Genomic DNA, 19,905 nt, shown 5'->3' on the forward strand with positions numbered 1-19,905 from the left:
AGATTAATGATATGGTTTAAAAAAAATTGACGGTGGTATACCTTGAAACTTAATTCAAGGCGCATCAATAGTTTCCCCATTGATTTCATGTTGGCATGCATGCGTGTCCACATAAAACCTTTGCAATCCGACTTAGTTGGATGATGGCTATTGCATGGACATGTTGCAATCTCCATAGTCTAACTAAGTTGGACGCGGTAGGTTACATGGGGGCCAAGTGGGCCCGTCAGCACAAAAATCTTGTTCTTAATCTATAACTTTGGGTAAGTGCTTGTCAGCATAAAAATATAGTCTTGTTTGTCAAGAGATTCTATGCTCCCTAGGGAGCATTTCGGACATTCAGGTAAAACCTATCTAGGAGCATTCTTAGGAAACCCCTCAATCTAGCAACTAATTTTCTTATTTCTTTTTTTTTCATATGCACTCTTTAATTGAAACAAATAACTTCCTCATATTGATTAGAGACCATGTAAGTTTTGGATGGCCTTATTTCAAAGGCATCATATATTTGGAGGGGAATAGATGATTGTAGATTGCTTATGGTGAACAACATTAGAATGGTAGTGGGGGATGGAGGCAATACGTATCAATACTCAAAACTACCTTAAATGGAGTACTTTTTAGCCCAAGGAAGCCAGATGAGATGATGTGGGAACCAGTGTTCAACTAATCGGGCGCATCTCTTTCGGATTTGCTTGAGTAACTCGGGCTTGCCACCTTGGGGAGCTCAAGTATTCCCGAGATGGGTGTCCAACTCGAGGATCTTAAAATAATTTACAAAAATTATAAAAAACTCAAAAAAATAATAAATCTATTTGTAACATGTTTTATGTCATTTTGGCAAAGAGTGAATACTTATTTTTAGATTTTCCCCTTTTTTGGATTATTTTAAAAATATTATAGATCACAAATTGATTTTTTAAAATCTATTTTTTTTTCTAATTTTTAATTTCATTTAGATGTGTTTTGTTTAATAGTACTTTACACATATATTTTCTATTTTTTTGGATTTTTTTTTTGAAATTTTTAACACATTTTTTGCTTTCCTGGGTACCTGCCCAACTTAGGTCGGGTACTCGGACCCAGCCCATTGCCAGTTCCGGCCGGTTAGAGCAATCGAACACTGGTGGGAACTCAGTCCTTCCGGTGAATTCACAACTAAATCTCTTTACAAATTGCTATTCAAGTTGAGGAGCCTTCAGACAGGGAGCGAATTACGTAATGGACTTTACCAGCCCCTTACTGAACACAAGCCTTCTTGTGGCTAACTTCTAGGGGAAAGGCATCGAGGATGAGAACACCATTGACCATCTCTTTTCTTCATTGCTTAATATGAATGGTACGGAAAGAGCGTAATCGTAGATTGTTTCAAGGAGCGTTCATGGAAGTCTGTCGAATAAAGTTAGATATCTTGGTTGCAGTTGCATCATGGACAATGGTGTAAGGAAGGAATTTGGGGGAGTGACCAAGGAAGTCAAATACGGTTGATACAAAGTTGGTGGCAAAACTGTATAATAGAAAACCAGCAATGGAGAAGATGGCAACTGCCCAAAATGGTTGGATTAAACTCAATTTTGATGGCAGCACTAGAGGCAATCTGGGGGCTGCCAGCTTAGAGTTATTCTAAGGGACATGAGAGGTCAAACGCTTCGCATAAACTTGGGACCATGCCAAGAGTCTAGTGCCGCTGAGCCCGAAATTAAATCTCTGTTGCATGCAGGGTATGAGATGCCTGTTGAAAGGTAGTGGAGGGTCACTCCTCTAATGTAAGTATGTGGTGCAATAGAATGGTAAGTCCTCCATGGAGATCTATTTAAATTCTAGATGAAATTAGGGAGTTGGAGGTGGGAAGGGAAGTGAGGTATAACCTCGTGTATAGGGAGAAGAACCAAGATCCGGATCGGCTAGCTAGGGAATGTGCCCAAAGGGTAGAATTACCAGTCTGTTGGGAACAAAGCAAGAGTCTTAATCGATCTCTCTCAAGTAAATAAAAGCCTAGGAATCGGTTCTCGGCTTGATTAGTTAGTAGTTGACGTCAAGTTCGATTCCTACCACTGAACTATATATATAAAAAAAGAGTAAATAGAAGCTCAATTTGGTATTTTGAGTGCATAATTTTTGCCGTCTTCAATCTCAATTATCCTGGGATGAGGTTTTGTACATATATTATGAATTTAAGATGCATAATTGATTGATTCGTTAATGAAACTCATGTTAACAGGTAACCAAAACAAAAAAAAAAATCCTCAAAATCTATTCTCTTTTTTGGATCCTATATTTCTATTCGTGCTATTACTAAACGTCTGGTGTCTCTAGTTTCCCTTCAGGAAAAATATACAATGAGACCATTTATCTTTGGTAGAAGGTGGTAACAATTAATTTTGATCATTGGATGTGAAATTTGATGGTTGCATTTATTCTATTAGCCAAGCTCAAACTTCAAAAGAAATTTTCTCAAACTTTGTGACATGCCCAATCTATCAGATTTTACATCGGATTGTGGTAAGTAATTGTGACCTCCATGTGTTAAATGTAAACGGTCTCATTATATACAATCCCTTCTCTTTAAATGGTGGTTGAACACCTTGTGGTAGGTTCTTAATAATAGCGGAGAAGGAAGAGGAATCACACTTAAGGCTGAATAGGCTACAGCCAGCCAAGGCCAAACTCGGCCACAAACTTGGATTTGGGTCGGGTTTGTGCCTAGCCTGAATCTAAAAGGGTTGCCTAAGCTCAGCTTGACCTGAAAAGGATCGTGTTGGTCTTGAGCCATAATATTTGGATATAACAAAATATATATAAATATATGTTATATATTTTTGGGTCAGCTGACCGAGGCCAGGCCATTGGCGGCCCTACCCTGAGTGATGGAATGAAGCAAGCATTTCCTTAATCAAGAATGAATGGGGAAGACTAAGTATTCCATTCTTAATGGTACAAACAAACAAGGCTTTAGCTACAAACGCCTATTTACTCTGTTTGGATCTGAAACCTAAATTCTGGACGTATCCAGATCTAGGTATGGATCCAATATTTGGATCCGATGAGTTGAATAGGTGACTTATCTATCGGATAAAGATAAACTTCTAATATAACCCCTCAATTCCTTAAACAAGCTGCCATGATTGAAGGAAGAATATAGAACACCTATCTCTTACTATCTTTGATCCTTTCTCTTCTAATATGTAAAAACGAATGATATTTTTTATCCAAAATATTTGATTTATTTTATCACAAAAACATCAAAAAGCTATATAAATCGTCTTGAATATTTATTAAGAATTCCTGACTTCCCAAACATCTCAAAACGATTATCAAATTATTTTATTCAAAAGAATTTAGGAGAAAATTGGAATGGAGGGGCGTGTGGGCCTGTGGAGGCCTAATAGGCCCCATGCCCCACATATACTGTCCCATGGGTGGACGCTTGACCCTCGGGTCCCATGTGGGTTCAATAATTTTGGCAACCCTCATTAACATGTATTACAAAAAAGGTGTACGGTTGCAACGGAAACTGTTGAAGTTGGGTTACGGTCATTTCCAGCCTCCATTGATCGGACGGCGAGGATTATGCAACTCGTCTAATGAAAAAGAACACCAACCCTACTTTTCTCTCTCTTACTTCTGCATCTACCCACGGTATTTTCTTCTCTCTCTATCAACTTCTCCATCTCCACTGGATTCTCCCATTTTTCCTAACACTCTCTTACTTTTTCAAACTTCTCACTCCGAACCTCTTTGGCCTTTCTTCTTCTCCCGGAGAAAGAAACCCTAATCCTTTTTCAAAATAAGGAAGATGAACCAATTTATTGCAGAATACTCTCTCTCTCTCTCTAAAATACAGAACGGGTTTTTTCTCTAGAGTGGGTTTATCTCAAGACAAGATTTTTCTCTATGATTGGAGTGAGTTTATCTAATGGGGTGGTGTTCTGCTTTGCTCCTGCTAAAGGGATGGTTTGCAGTTATTCTTCCATGCCAATGCAAGGTATGTTCATAATCATCACCATTTTAGGGTTTCCCCTGTTTTCTTTTTTTCTTTTAATAGAGAGAGAGAGGTTTTATTTTCTTAGGGATCCAAATAGACCAACATCTGTGGTCTTTCTTGGTTTTTTTTGCTTTTTATTTTTATCACAGTTAAAATAAATGATTCAATTGGCATGGTAGGATTGATATAGATAACCCTGGGTTTTCTTTTATTGACTCCATTTGGATGTATTTATCTTACAATGTCAATGCCAGGTATGTTCATAACCATCACCATTCTACGGTTTCCCTATTTTCTTTTTTTCTTTTAACAGAGAGAGGTTTCATTTTCTTAGGGACCCAAATAGGCCAAAATCTCTAGAAATAGCAGAAATCGATGGATTTTGATGGTCCTCTGGTGGTCCAAGTTTGGGTAATTTCATTCTTTAAGCTGATTAATTTGTGATCATCACTCTTGGTTGGAGTGGAAATGGGCGATTATTTTCTTTTGCATAGCTCTGAATATTTTGATGCATTGCTTGCTTAAATTTCCATGGCTATGAAACTGTTTATTGTTGTTGTATTGTATGCGGGACTCTATGTTTGTGGTTGCTCTGGAAGGTTTGAGAATTTCCGTTTTGGGTTATGTTTTTGTTGTGAATAAATACTCAAATTCTTTAGAAGATTGATAGCCTTGCAATTTCGCCTGGTTAGAAAGGTAGCAATATCTCTGTCTCTAGACCTACTTTCGGAATAATCGGTTGTCTCAGATTTGAAATTGTTCTGACCTCATTACTGAGGAAAGGCTACTTCTCTCAGGCTGAATTATTGGGGTGTGACGATGTGTTATAATGACGTTTTTATGTCCTTCTATTGGAGATGGCCAAATAACCTTAGATTAAAGACTTGGTCGGTCTCTCTCTCTCTTTTATTTTATCTTATGAGACCCTCCCACACTCATGTGTGTAGGACTCTAAAGGATCACCATTAAATTTAGTACATATCTTTATAAAAGTCGAGTCCCATACCCATGTAATAATTTTTTTAGAGATCTGTACCAAATTTAATAGTTATTATTTGGGGTACTATATACATGGATGTGGGAGGTTCTCGTAGGATCGTTACTCTTCATATGGTTGGTGTTTTTATCTCTCTCTCATCTCTGCCAGTCAGTGAGTCATGGAGAGTTTCCCCCCATTAATACTAAGCAGTGAACTTAGAGTTAGTTTTTCTACTACCAATTTGGCCTATTTTTTATTTTATAGGGCCTTAAGTTTGTCATATCTAGCTTGTGTGGCTTCGTAACTAGTAAGGCAGTTGAAATTTGTGACTGATATGGTTGCCTTCATTTACGTCTTTTCTGATGACAATTTTGTGTTTAAAAGCATAAGGAATATCTCCTTCTAGGCATACAATCCTCCTGTTTAGTCACTCAAGTCTCAATGAGAAGCTAAGTTTACCATAGTCCCCTAGGTAGCCTGTGCCCGGGAGTCTAGAGATGAGACTGTTGAACAAAGGGATGTATGCCTATAAATCCTCCATATTAAAACAAGGATCTTTTAGAGCAAATATATTTTTATACAAGAATGGTGAAATATGACTTTTTTATTTTGGTTTTCCTTTTATTCTTTTTTTATTGTAGTGAAGAATGGCCCGTTATTGTTACATGATAAATGTTGAAGTAAATTTGATCCAAATGATACGGGGAACGATTTAATTCACTTACTGTGTAACCTCTTCGGAAGGGTTGGTTTGTTTGTGACTTTAAAAGAGATTGTATTGCTAGCTATGAGTATTCATGATGGGGTCATAACTATTTGGTTTTATCTTTTTTTTCTTGCTAGATTTAGTAATATATTTGAACACAATGAGAATGGGAATTTGAGCGAGGCTGGTAAGTGATAATGCGTTTTCCAATTTTGATGCCAAGGAATTCAAATGTAGTTCCTAATGGGCACGTAAATGGTTATTTAAATGCTTATTTATTCCCAAATTCTTGTTCAAGTAATTCTGCTTATTTTATTTTAATAGTGATTCAAGTAATTCTTATTCAAGAAGACTTTTGTTATAAATTTCAAATAGTTAACCTAATCAGCGAATAATTCATTAATTTAGATGGGTTTGCCTAATTTTGATCTTTTCATATAAATAATGCAAGTATTCACAATCAAGTTATATACATTTGTTAAGTTGTGGTTGGTATTGTGAAGTAATTCCAATATTTTATACTTCTTCTTTGTGTTCACAAGCTTTAAACAACTATATGTTTCTTGGTGTGCATGTAACTGGTTATTTGGATACTCAAATTTTTTAATTCCACTAATGTGTTTCTTTCCTTTTGGAAGCCATTCAAATAATTATTACAAAAGCAAATTTTTGTTCTTAATTTCAAGTTGTTATATATTTATCAACAACATGTTGGTAATTCATTTATTCATACGGATGTGCAAAATATTTTGCTGACAATATGAACTACAAACACTTTTAATTTTACAAAATAAGAGAAACTATGTAATTTTGTTTTGATCCTTTGTGCTGTGTTTATTAGGCTTTTGTGAAGATTCATTCTAGAGGATAAGAATCCAAAGCTAAAGCCATTGATCTCAAGCCCCTCATCAACATTACCTTTTGAGCTTAACTAATAGCCTAAATAGTGTATGATGGCATGAGTCTTGAGGATTTTTCAGAATTGTTCAGACGGTGGTGGAAGGGCTACTCTAAGCAAAGCAAGCGCGTCTTTGCCTTACTTGACCATGATTTGGGCAAGATCTCAATATGCAAATGACATGCACAAATCTAACATGAAGTGTCTCCTTAAGTAGTTTGTGTTGGTTGTCTAAAGGGTAAAATTCTGGTTTATAATCCCCAGGAGGTTCAACAAGAGTGCATCCCTTGTTTGTGAACTTTATTATTCTTATATGTTGAATGCACCTCTTTCACGCATTTCTATTTTTTAGTTACATAACTTAGGAGAGAGAGACAAAGAGAGCACATTTGGTATCGATTGTGATGAAAGAGCGGGAGCATATGGTATCAATCGTGATGAGAGAGAGTGTATGTGGGAGGATAGACTCCTACATATCCCACATCCCAACAAATCTATTGCATCAGTTGGGACCTGAAATAAGCTCATTTGTAAAAAAAAAAAAAAAATGAACAAGAGAAGATAGTTTAAAAGGAAAAGTTTTATATAAGGTTGCATCTTTAAAATGTAGAATCACATATGCACCTCAAGATTCTATCGAAAATGTTGTTTTAATGTTGAACAAGCTCTCTAATCAATCATCTCGACATCGAGATCTATGAATATGAAAAAACAAAAGTTTTTGAATATCGGAAATAGTGTAGATTGGAAAATATTATCTAGACCGTCCATTTTCAAGATTTTCATATATTTATAGGTCTACTTGATTTTAACCATTTTTGTAATTTGAAATTTTCTAATTAGATATGAAAATAGATTTTAGGATAATACTAACAATTTTTTATAACAAAATTACATGTTATGATAAAATTTTAAGGTGCTCCTTAATTGGATTGTTTAATGTTGCAACCTTATAGAAACTGTACCTTGGATTAAAATTGAGTAGACACATCAACCTAGTACATTAGACCCATTAATATGCTCATTTATGTATATATATAAAAAAAGTTAATGGTTGGACAAACTTGCCGCTTATTAAGAAAAAGCTTGGACAAAATATTCAAGCTTTCCTGATTAAGAAATGCATTAGGAAGTTAAAGGTTGCATTGTCAATTTATGTAGCAGTAGGTCCAATGAATCAAATTATGCAGCAGTATGTCCAATACTTCACATCTTTTTAGCATAAAATTATCATGAACATTATCAATAGACTATGTTGAAAAAATGTTATGTTTTCCACAAAATGTCATTTTCCATACTTTTCCATGCATATCATAAGGGCTCAAATTTAATACCTCTGTTTTCTACAGTGATCCATTCTTATATACATAGAAAATTATCACACACTTAATTAATACACACTTGTTTCTTACACAAGCTTCTTACACAACGTCATACCTTGCAAGGTAACTAACATCATAACTACCAAAAAAAATATGTAAGTAGATATCCAAAAAAATGTGTAATTACATATCAAAAAGTCAATTACATATCAAATTAAAGGCCAATCATTGTTGCTCCTTAGCCACGGCGCTTTGAGTGTTACCCATGCTCCTTGGGAAGTTACTTGGGCCCTCGACAGTGACGCTCCTGTACCAAAACATAAAAGGAAAACAACTCAATAATATTTGGAGCATCTAACATAGCAATTTTCTTGTAATAGATTCTATTATTAAGATCGTTTTTTAAACAATATTTCACAAGTTGGAGCTAAGTGACTAACTAACACAAAATTGTTCATAATCATTAAACTTGAGTCATCAAAGTATTAAAGAAACAATAAATAATACTTCAATTAGCTTTTAAAACCTAAACTCACAACTATGAAATATGATTGATCGTACCTTGCACAATTACGCCTATCATGACCTATGACTCCATTGTATCAAATTATGCAGCAGCAAGTCCAATACCTCACATCTTCTTAGCATAAACAATGACAAATTACCACGAACATTATCAATAGCCTATGTTGAAGAAAGGCTATGTTTTCCAGAAAATGTCATCTTCCATACTTTTCCATGCACATCATAAGGACTCAAATTTAATACATCTGTTTTCTACAGTGATCCATTCTTATATACCTAGAAAATTATCACACACTTAAATACACACTTTCTTCTTACACAAGCTTCTTATACAAATGTCATACCTCGCAAGGTAACCAACATCAAAACTACCTAAAAAAATATGTAATTAGATATCCAAAAAAATGTGTAATTACATATCAAAAAAGTAATTAGCTATCAAATTAAAGGCCAATCATTGTTGCTTCTCAGTAACGGTGCTTTGAGTGTTACCCATACTCCTTGAGGAGTTACTTGGGCCCTCGACAATGACGCTCCTGTACCAAAACATAAAAGGAAAACAACTCAATAATATTTGGAGCATCTGAGAAAGCAATTTTCATGTAATAGATTCTATTATTAAGACCATTTTTTAAACAATATTTCACAAGTTGGAGCTAAGTAACTAACTAACACAAAATCGTTCATAATAATTAAACTTGAGTCATCAAAGTATTAAAGAAACAATAAATAATACTTCAATTATCTTTGAAAACATAAACTCACAACTATAAACTATGATTAATCGGACCTTGCACAATTACGCCTATCATGACCTATGACTCCAATGGATCAAATTATGCAGCAGCAGGTCCAATACTTCACATCTTCTTGGCATAAACAATGACAAATTACCATGAACATTATCAATAGCCTATGTTGAAGAAAGCTATGTTTTCCACAAAATGTCATATTCCATACTTTTCCATGCATGTCATAAAGGCTCAAATTTAATACCTCTGTTTTCTACAGTGATCCATTCTCATGTACATAGAAAATTATCACAAACTTAAATATACACTTGCTTCTTACACAAGCTTCTTACACAAACGTCATACCTTGCAAGGTAACCAACATCAGAACTGCCAAAAAAAATATGTAAGTAGATATTAAAAAAAATGTGTAATTACATATCAAAAAATCAATTAGATATCAAATTAAAGGCCAATCATTGTTGCTCATCAGCTACGGTGCTTTGAGTGTTACTCATACTCCTTAGGGAGTTACTTGGGCCCTCGACAGTGATGCTCCTGTACCAAAACATAAAAAGAAAACAACTCAATAATATTTGGAGCATCTGAGAAAACAATTTTCATCTAATAGATTCTATTATTAAGATCATTTTTTAAACGATATTTCACGAGTTGGAGCTAAATAACTAACACAAAATTGTTCATAATCATTAAACTTGAGTCATCAAAGTATTAAAGAAATAATAAATAATACTTCAATTAGCTTTGAAAACCTAAACTCACAACTATGAAATATGATTAATCGTACCTTACACAATTACGCCTATCATGACCTATGACTCCAATGCATCAAATTATGCAGCAGTAAGTCCAATACTTCACATTTTCTTAGCATAAACAATGACACAATTACGCCTATCATGACCTATGACTCCAATGCATCAAATTATGCAGCAGTAAGTCCAATACTTCACATTTTCTTAGCATAAACAATGACAAATTACCATGAACATTATCAATAGCTTATGTTGAAGAAAGGCCATGTTTTCCACAAAATGTCATCCTCCACACTTTTCCATGCATATCATAAGGGCTCAAATTTAATACCTCTGTTTTCTACAGTGATCCATTCTCATATACATAGAAAATTATCACACATTCAAATACATACTTGCTTCTTACACAAATAGATTCACTGTCATACCATGCAAGGTAACACACTTAAATAGATTATATTATTAAGATCATTTCTTAAACAATATTTCACAAGTTGGAGCTAAGTAACTAACTAACACAAAATCGTTCATAATCATTAAACTTGAGTCATCAAAGTATTAAAAAAATAATAAGTAATACTTCAATTAGCTTTGAAAACCTAAACTCACAATTATGAAATTTGATTGATCGTACCTTGCACAATTACACCTATAATGACCTATGACTCCACAACCACCACACTTTCTCTTACTTGTTCTCTCTTCGTACCGAGGTTTGATTCTCAAATGGGTAGGTGGTCGTCTCTTCGGCTTTGCACAAGTTGAAGCCTTTATAGTCAAATGTGGGTTGGAAGCTATGGAGAGGATGGGATCCACACAAAGGGCAGGTGTTCTTAAGGACATAGGGCTACTAGGGGTAGGAGAGACTTATTTTGTGGAAGCTTTCTCCTTGTCCACTCTAGCAGCAAGCTTGTCGCATGCCTCATCTATAACCATCTTTGCGTATTCATATACTCTAGGACTCACGGCCCCATTAGCTAATAGCATGTTGCACCGTTGAAATAGATTATTGTAGCACATGGAATAGGCATCCTCATGATTGGCCCTTACTTGAATTCTAAAACCATCACGAGCAACCCCCTTTGTCACATCCTTTGTCCATCGCTTCATTATATAGTATTGGGGCAACTCAATGATATTTTTTGAAACAAATACCTTAAGTATGTGACTACAAGGGATACCCATGTGCTCACATAGATGGCAGCTACATGTTATTTTCTCCTCATTATTACTGAATACAATTGTATGGGCAGGGTCGCATGCCCCATATTCTTTCAAACTGAAAGTGCATATGATCCCATCATTCTCTTGCACTTCACAAGTAAGATCAGTGGCCTTTATCAACTCTGGCTAAAAGAAGTTTTTAAAGATAGTTGGGGTGTAAATTGAGCCATTTGCCTTTTCATGCGGGTCGCAATCTTCATAACTGGTGTTTCATTATGAGATTTGAAGTCTGCACTGTTTTTCTCATCAATTTTTTTATCAATTAGCTCTTGAAGTCGGCTAACAAATGTAGTCAAGTTAGTATGGGAATTTATATATGCCTTAATGTCCTTATTCATGGCTTCGCTTCTTCCACTAGTCCTATTGACAACCGAGAAGCAATCTTGCAAATATACATATATCCACTGGTGTTGGATTTCATATAAGGACTGCATCCCATCATTGTTTATTCATATCTTTCTATCATTCTTTGCCACTCATCTTCAAATTCCATCATGGTGGTGTATGGTCAAGACACTTGTATAAATCCCCACAGAATGATGGATGTTTGCGCTCAACTTGCACTATTTTTTGTTCAATTTTTTGTTTAACATGCCATCTACACAAGCGATGTCGGGATTCCGAGAATACATTTTTTATTGCAAGGGCCATTGCCCTATCTTGGTCTGTGATAATTGTCTTGGGTTGGCATCCATTCATCATCTTGAGCCACTTTTTGAACAGCCATGTAAAAGACTCCTCATCTTCTCTATGGAGCCAAGCACATCCTAATAATATAGTTTTCGTGTGGTGGTTTCCTCCTAAAATTGGGGCACATGGTATCCCATAAGCATTGGTTTTGTATGTTGTATCAAATATAATTACATCCCCAAAGAACTCGTAAGTGATCCTTGATTTTGCATCAACCCATATCACATTGGTTAAACGCCCATCTCGTCAACTTGTATCTTGTATGCAAATAATGGGTTCATGGCACTCTTAGTAGCAAAGAATTCCATCAAACCCTCTGCATCCCCACCTACCAATTTAGATTTGTTTTTCCGATTGTTATATATTGCATTCTTGCAATCTACTTCCACAAAAGGGAGACTCTTCGGACCTCCAACCTGTGTAGCCAACACTTTTGTTATCTTTGAGGCAGTTAACCCACATGAGTTATACATGTAGATCATCTCTCTTATGGCCTTCGAAATTGTACGATGTGACCAAAGGAGATGGACTTTGGATGGTGAAGTAAAGGCATGAGAATGATCTTTTTCGTGTTTCGAAATGAATCATATGCCATATTCATCTTTCTTTATTCTTAGCTTTGCTTGACACTCTATCCTTGTATAGGGTCGAGATTGATTCCCCTCATACTTCTTGTGCCACAGACCTTGTTGTGAACATACATATTCACGAGCAATGACCGACCCATCTTTTATTGATCAATGAGTTGGAGAACGTCGAACACTAAAACCCATTCTTTTTACATATTTATTATAAAAATCAAATGCAGCTTCAAGAGATTCAAACCGCATACCTTCTTGTGAAACCTTATCATTGCATTCCAAAGTTAGTGGCTCTACCATGCAAGTCTTATCTTGACTTATATAAGAGTCGCTGCCATTGTGTCACCATCCACATGAATAATATCGTTTGTTTCATTGTTGTTATACTTTTCAATAACATGAATATTTGAAATACTCTCCGCCTCCATGTCAATTATGTTTTTTGTGTCCAGCTTTAGGTCCATCCTATTTTATTGGCCCATAAACATAAGAAGAAATTCTAATTAGACATTTATTGACTCGTTTTAAGTCAGAATTATTCAAAAAATTATAGAGCTAGAATTAAAGATTCTCCTTATACTGCTCTTTTGACACTCCTAATATTTCTGAGATGGTTATCTTCATCACATACAACAATAGCAACAAAACCATGAATACATAAATATCATAAGGGTACTACCAACATACACATTCTCTCTTTACATACTCATTTATACACATAAAAAATTCTTACTATACAAATAAACTTTCTTCCTCATTCATATACAAAAAATATTTAATATTCTCATAAAGAGTAGTGCAACTAGCATGTTGCTGCAAATTTATAGAAAAATTGCAATATCTCTAATCACCAACATTTCATAACATCATCCATATATAATTCCTATTAATCCATGCATGTAATGTACATTGACAAGTACATAACACTCATTTATCTGGGATAAATGAGTTCAAAATTGAAAAACAAAATATAAACTTAAATTAATGGGTTGAGAAAATATTTAGCTTTATCTAACATGCTGCAAATTTACAGAAATTGTGTAGCATCTCCAATCGCCACCATTTCAAAATCCATTTACCATACACAATAGTTTTGGTATTTGTAATTCTTAGGAAACTTATTCAATTGAGTGATTAAAATATTTTATTCTTTTTATTTTCCAGACATATTGGTTTGATTTCTTTTATTTGCCAGGCCTGATTCAAGTTGATTTAATAGGTGGATTAAGAGATTAGACAATTTGTAGCCCAATTCCAAAGTAAATAACAAAACTAAATCAACCAAATTGTCAATCTTGAATTGAAAATGATTTTCTCGTAGTTCACGCTAAATTGATCACCATTTATGCAAAAAATATTTTTCCCCATAACAAAAAGTAAAAGAAAAAACTAAAAATAAATTCAGTGATTGAACCCAAGTTTTTTCAAAAAACTGTGGACTTTGCTAAAATAAACATCCACTAAATTCAAGCAAGTAATGGATACATTAATAATCTCTTTACATGGAACAAAATGAGGTGGAAGAAAATTTTAAGGCAAAAAAAAGAGAGCAAAAAAAACGAGCAAATAGCTTAGATGCACTAGAACATTGATTTGTGCAAAATAATCTTCACATGGGCAAAAAAAATACCCAAAGAAATCACCAACAAAAAAAGAAAGTAGCTCATATGTACCAAAATAGCTAATTGGGGAAAACAAATTCTTCTTTAGGGCATAAAAAAAAACTTGAGAGATTATTCTGGATTTCGAACTCTAAAACCCATAATAGAGAGACGGCTTAATTGAGGTGCTAGAATTGCAATGGTTGTAGAAGATTTCGAATGGCAGCAAATGCCAGTAGTGAGAGTCATTGAACTTTTTCTGAACTTTGCAATTCCTCCTTGAATTGGGCTAATTTTGAATGGTAGCAAATGCCCATTGGACCATTTATAACACAAGCCCTAATGGTCTCCTTCAAGCATCTCTCTTTGTGCCTCTCTCTGTCTCAACTTTTCTTCTATATGCTCTTCCTGTTTCTCTCAATCTTCTTTCTGTGTACCCTCTCTCCGCCTTCTCTCTCTAAAGTACTGGGGCCTTTTCTAATCCTAACCCTAATGCTCTCCTTCTATCTTCTCTTTGTACCTCTCTCTTTAAAGGGCTCTTTCCATCCCTAGTGATGAACCTCTCTGTACCTCTCTCTAAAGGGTTTTGCGATGAACTTGATGGACAAAGAGAGTTGTCCAAGAGGATAGAGAGAGAATTTGGTAAAAAGTTCTGATGATGGAGAGAGAGATGTCTAAGAGAATAGCAAGAGAATTTAGAGGGAAATTGAAAATGGCAACCGGAGCTTTCTATTTACTAGTTTCCCATCTCTTCTTTCTTTTTAAAATATCCACTGTTCATTTTATTGGACGGTGAAGAAAATTGCAACCGTAAGTGTTGCAATAGGGTTGTAACCTTATTAAAACTTTTCCCTTATAAAAATGTCTTTTGAATTTTTAAAAGTAAAGAGTACATTTGTTTTGAATTAAAAAATTGATAATACAAAATAAAATATATAGTGCAATTTAAGAAGTTCCTTTTTGTGATCCATTCTAAAATGCAAACAAGCGTTATTAAAAAAGAATTGGATTCATTGGGTCAGGATTATACAAATTTCTTAAAGCACTCTATCTATGCTAGTTCTTGCATTCCATGGTCTATCTTCTCAAGCCAACTCAACAAAATTTTGTAGTTAATCACAATGACTCATGATTAGTCCATCAAATCAAATGTGTGAATTACATGTTCTCTTTAAGGATAAGTCATGTCTCAAATAGAAATGTCCACACTATAGCAATGATGCAGGGGGCCTCTCTTCAACACATGTACACATACTAGCCTAATGTGTCGCTTCCTATATATGGGATTAGCATATGTACATGATTGTTTCATGATAATGTTGAGGATTTGGCCTTTGTCCTCACAAGCAAAAAACTGTATTTATGAGACGGCCCACCTCCTAACTAATCCACCATGGGCATCTCTAAACTTAACAAGAGCTAACATTGCAAACCCATCAAGGTTGTGTTTTATACTTAGGGATGAACGGTTCCAAACTCCATCACTAGGCCTAGATCGCCTAGGTTGAGTGAGTCAACAAGCACTACCAAGCATGCCTTCATGGCCCCATACAGACCGCACTCCCTTTGGAGTATATATCAATGTAGTTTATTTTTTACATGCTCACAAGGCCCTTGAAGCCACAAATCCTAAGATTCCCACTCAACTTTTGAAGGCTTTACAATCTATCTCTTTCTCTCTCTCCCTCTCTAAAATCTCTCACCCCTATTACAATCTCTCTCAAGCTCGCTACAATAAAGATATTGGGTAAACAATTACCTTTCTCATCTAAGGATGCTCAATCTCTCCTTCTCAGATCTTACCCCGAATATCATAATAGGCCACATTGATATGTTTGGATTTCTTATCAAACAGTAGCTCCGCTGCCACATAGATCGAAAAATCCTCTTGCACTCACAATACTTAAGAGTCGAATCTAAGCTGAATATGAAATTTCTTCAATCGCTTCTTTTGTAGCTAAACAAGAAGCCACATAATTGGTTTCATAGTGGACAATACTACAACATCATTTTTCTTTGAATATCAAGAAATGACTACTTCATGAAATATGAACAAGTATTCCAACAGGGATTTTAAGACATCTAGATCCCCTTGGAAGTCTAAAGCTAAATCTTTGTATATCTCGAGTATCAGAGCCACAAAAAAAAGATAAAAGGTGCAATATGCGAATGCTCCTGCTCAACCCAAAATGACTGGGTTCTCTCTTTGAAACATCGACAGCATAACAAACAAGGACTGGGTTCTCTCTCAATGCCCTCATGGTCATGCCAATATGCTTGTTTTCTAAGCCTCACATAATATCCCTCTTACCTGAGTTTACAATTGCAGACAAGATCCTACTACACTTGTCTCTTGGTTGTATTCCTTTACAAACTAAAGGATCTAATCCACATAATCTATTCGAAGGAAACCTTGTATATTTGTTATACTTAAGACATTCCGTATGGTTTATGGCCGAGGTAGTCGCGGATTCAATAACTATCTTTCTAATCAAATTAGGTTCTAGATCCATTTGAAAAATATTAAGTCAAGATGTATAACTGTTTAGCATCGCACACATGAGCAAACTTGATGTTCTTATGAATGGCATCCCTAAAAATATTTCAAAGACTCAATGTTTTTTCTTTTTAGCAAAATTCTGTTGACTTGGAATTTATTTCACAAAAAAAAAAAAAAGAAAGGGTGAAGACTCATTAGGACACACATTTTTACGAACCTATCCATCTAGTCTCAACAACATTTATTGTTCTCAATTTATCCAATTCACTTTCTTTAAAAATAAAACAATGGAAAAAATCGTCAGTTTTTGAAAGCCCAATATTTTATCTTAATCATTTAATTATTTTAATTACCTCATTGATATTATCATGTCCCATACATAATTATGATTTATGAGTCATCAAGACTATCCATATTATATCCCAAAAGAAAAAACTAAAGACCCAAAAGAAAGCTAGATAGCTACTAAAAAAAAAAAACCTTGACATTTACATTATTGCATGCTACCATGGCAACTTCAAGAGCCAGGATGAGATTCTTATCTTATGCAGCTCACCACATCTCTATTGAGGATCATAGATATCAATTCAAAAAGTGGGGTTTTGTTGAGGTAATTCATGTTGGCACATCAAGCTTAAAATGTACTGCATGTTTTTGAATGAGTCAGCGCCCATGCTTAGTGTTTGAGACTTAGGCCACAGACCTTGAATTAGAACACCAAGTCATATCACTTGTGCTTAGTATCTTAAGTAGTTCTGGTATGTGGAGAAGCTCTTTCCATCTTGTAGCACCTATCATTTATGTCCTTGCTCTCTATATTCTATGAGTTTAACCAAGATACACTTCTTCATACTTCAAAATTAGAGGATTAAGATCAGGTTTTCACTCAGAGGGTAAGCTAGTTCCTGAAACTCCTTTCCCTGTATGACTTAACCATTGTAAGGTTGGATAGTTCTCGTACCTTTTGTCCGCTCGAGCTTGCGGTAGCACGTTTCAATCTTTATTTTTATTTCTTATGAACTTATGGCCTCAAGAAGGATGATACAAGCCTTGGAGAATCACAAGATCACTTTCCGTAATACGTCTGAAATAGAGCTTCAGAAAAAGAAAAAAAAGACAAAAAAAAAAGAAAAAAAAAAAAAAGAGAGAATAAACAGTAGTAAAAGTGAACAAAGATGGAACAAAAAAAAAAAATATTATGGCAAGATATCATTGGATGTGATTTCCTCATATTGTGCACAAAACGGTGTAAATTTTTATATCAGTAGAGAAAGTGGGACCAGTCAAATTACGGATAAAAAACAAGTTCAGATGTGATCATATCTACCTTCTTTTAGATCCACTAGTAGCGCCAACTGAGTTTTCACACTGAATTAATCCTTAAAAGCTATATCTATAAATAAACTATGAAAAATTAAATTAAAATAAATAACTAATTAAATAAAGAAACGTTGAGATACTTACTTGAAGAACTCGGAGTTGGAGCTTGTGTCAGGATGGCGGTTGTTTATACCTCTATCCCTTCTCCTTCGCCTTAAAGATTTGGGGACGTATAAGATCTTGTTCCTATCTTTATTTTATGGATTTTATAGATAATATTTAGTGGAAAATTTGGCATGTAGAGAATTCCTAGATCTAGGGTTTAGGTTAGAGGAAGTCGTAAGGGATTTTCCTTAAGAGTTTCCTAGGGTTTTTAGATTGTAGAGATTTTCATAGGATTTTTTATTGTTTTCCCTAATTCTCTAGGCTTTCTGATTTCGAAGGAATTTTCTTAAGGAATTTGGATTTTATAGAATTTTCTAATATTTTTTGAATGATTTTCTATGGGGGGGCTAGAGGGGTTGGATAGCTTGGGTTCTAGGCATCTTCTAAAAATACTCCCTTAATTATTAGGGCTTCACGCGTCCAAACACATCCAAAAACTGACCTAGACATCTTCTAAAGATACTCCCCTAGTTATTAAGGTTTCATGCATCGAAACACATCCAAGAACTGTCCTGAAACACCTTAGAGACCTCTAGAAAGTTTTAAAGATTTTAAGATATTTTTGCTAATTTTTAAGGCCCGTAAAGTGCTTGCGACTCACTACGCATTGTGGGCCCATCACTTGATTATCGTGCAGGGATTAAATTGGAATTTTTGTGAACAAATTTTGTTATACCATAATTTTAAACTGTATATTGGATTGGAATGATTATTAAACGTTTGGAAATCTTACAACCTCTTCTATAATTTGGAATTAAAAATGGTCGATTTTGGAAGAGTTTTGTGGGGTCTATTGTGTCGATAATCTGGGGGCGTCTATAATAGTATATGTATTCAAAACTATTTTCTTATGAAAAATGGTTTGATAGGGCTGCAGCCTTATCAAAATATGTAAAGCCTCATCTCATAACTCATCCAAACTTACAATTCAAGCATTGAAAAACCTTTACATTGATAACCTCGACTTGAACAATATGGTTGATAACCTCGACTTGAACAATATGGTTGTGAAGAAAAATTAGGATTTTGAGTTCTAAAAATAGGGTATATTATAACATATTATCTAGACTGTCCATTTTATCTTAAAACTAAGTGTTCATCGATTTACAAGATCTGTACATTTCTTAAGTTTTGAATTTTATTGCCAGTATTGGAAATTGATTTTAGAGCCATCATCGAGATTTTTGTTGCCAAAAGTACTTCCTAGACAAGGATTTGATGTGAGGCTTTATTTTCTTTTCATAAATCTTAGGCTTTATAGAATCTCATCCTTTTTTTATTATACTTGCAAGTGTACTTACATCGGACACAATTAAAAAATAATAAAATAAAACCTTACTACAATCTAAGTATCCACTCTTATTGCCACAAAACAAACCTTTTATTAATAAAAGAAATATGAATTAGAATGTAAAGTGCATCAAGATCAAAGGAAGTCTCTACCGAAAAACAAATTGCATCAGGATCACTTCTAAAGGACTTTTGTACACCCCACTACTAATCACAATCTCGATGGTGCATTGACTCGATCCCTGCTGAATCCCCTTAAGATACGAAGCTCTTATGGCAAACCTAAAACCAGTGGGGGTAGAAGAGCAAAATCAAGAAGAAAGATGAAGATTTGGTTAGGTGGGATATGTTGTGCTCTGATACCACTTGTTGTGCGTGCGGAAGCAATAAACTCGATGGGTTAATTTTTGACAAATAAAGTATGAGAAACAGAATCGACAAAAAACATGCAACAAACAATAAAAATAAAGCAGGAAATAAATAACAAACAAAAAATACCAAGATTTATGTAGTTCATCACAGATGTAACTACATCTACGAGCGAATACGATCAATGTTTTTACTAAATCGAAGAAAAAAAATTACAAGGCAACTTACTTGAGAGAACTAGAG

General features: G+C 34.7%; 2 long non-coding RNA genes across 11 annotated transcripts; one reads left to right on the forward strand and one right to left on the reverse strand.

Annotated features, from left to right (window-relative positions):
- Positions 1-3,404: 3,404 nt before the first annotated feature.
- LOC110007310 (uncharacterized) lies at positions 3,405-6,906 on the forward strand. Its single transcript, XR_002281005.2, has 2 exons — positions 3,405-3,985; positions 6,512-6,906. It is a non-coding gene; the product is annotated as an uncharacterized LOC110007310 (long non-coding RNA).
- LOC110007320 (uncharacterized) lies at positions 6,510-18,820 on the reverse strand. Of its 10 annotated transcripts, none has more exons than XR_016043392.1 (6): positions 17,983-18,820; positions 17,480-17,613; positions 12,669-12,882; positions 9,667-9,704; positions 8,452-9,536; positions 6,510-8,197 (listed from the first exon to the last, which is right to left on the reverse strand). It is a non-coding gene; the product is annotated as an uncharacterized LOC110007320 (long non-coding RNA). The 10 variants fall into 10 exon arrangements; XR_016043391.1 differs by having other exon boundaries at positions 8,452-9,281; positions 9,412-9,704; XR_016043390.1 differs by having other exon boundaries at positions 8,452-8,951; positions 9,206-9,704.
- Between the last annotated feature and the right edge of the window lie 1,085 nt (positions 18,821-19,905).

This window comes from Amborella trichopoda, chromosome 10 (genome assembly GCF_054954075.1).
Source record: "Amborella trichopoda isolate Santa Cruz 75 chromosome 10, AtrichopodaSantaCruz75HAP2 v2.0, whole genome shotgun sequence".
Taxonomy (NCBI): domain Eukaryota; kingdom Viridiplantae; phylum Streptophyta; class Magnoliopsida; order Amborellales; family Amborellaceae; genus Amborella; species Amborella trichopoda.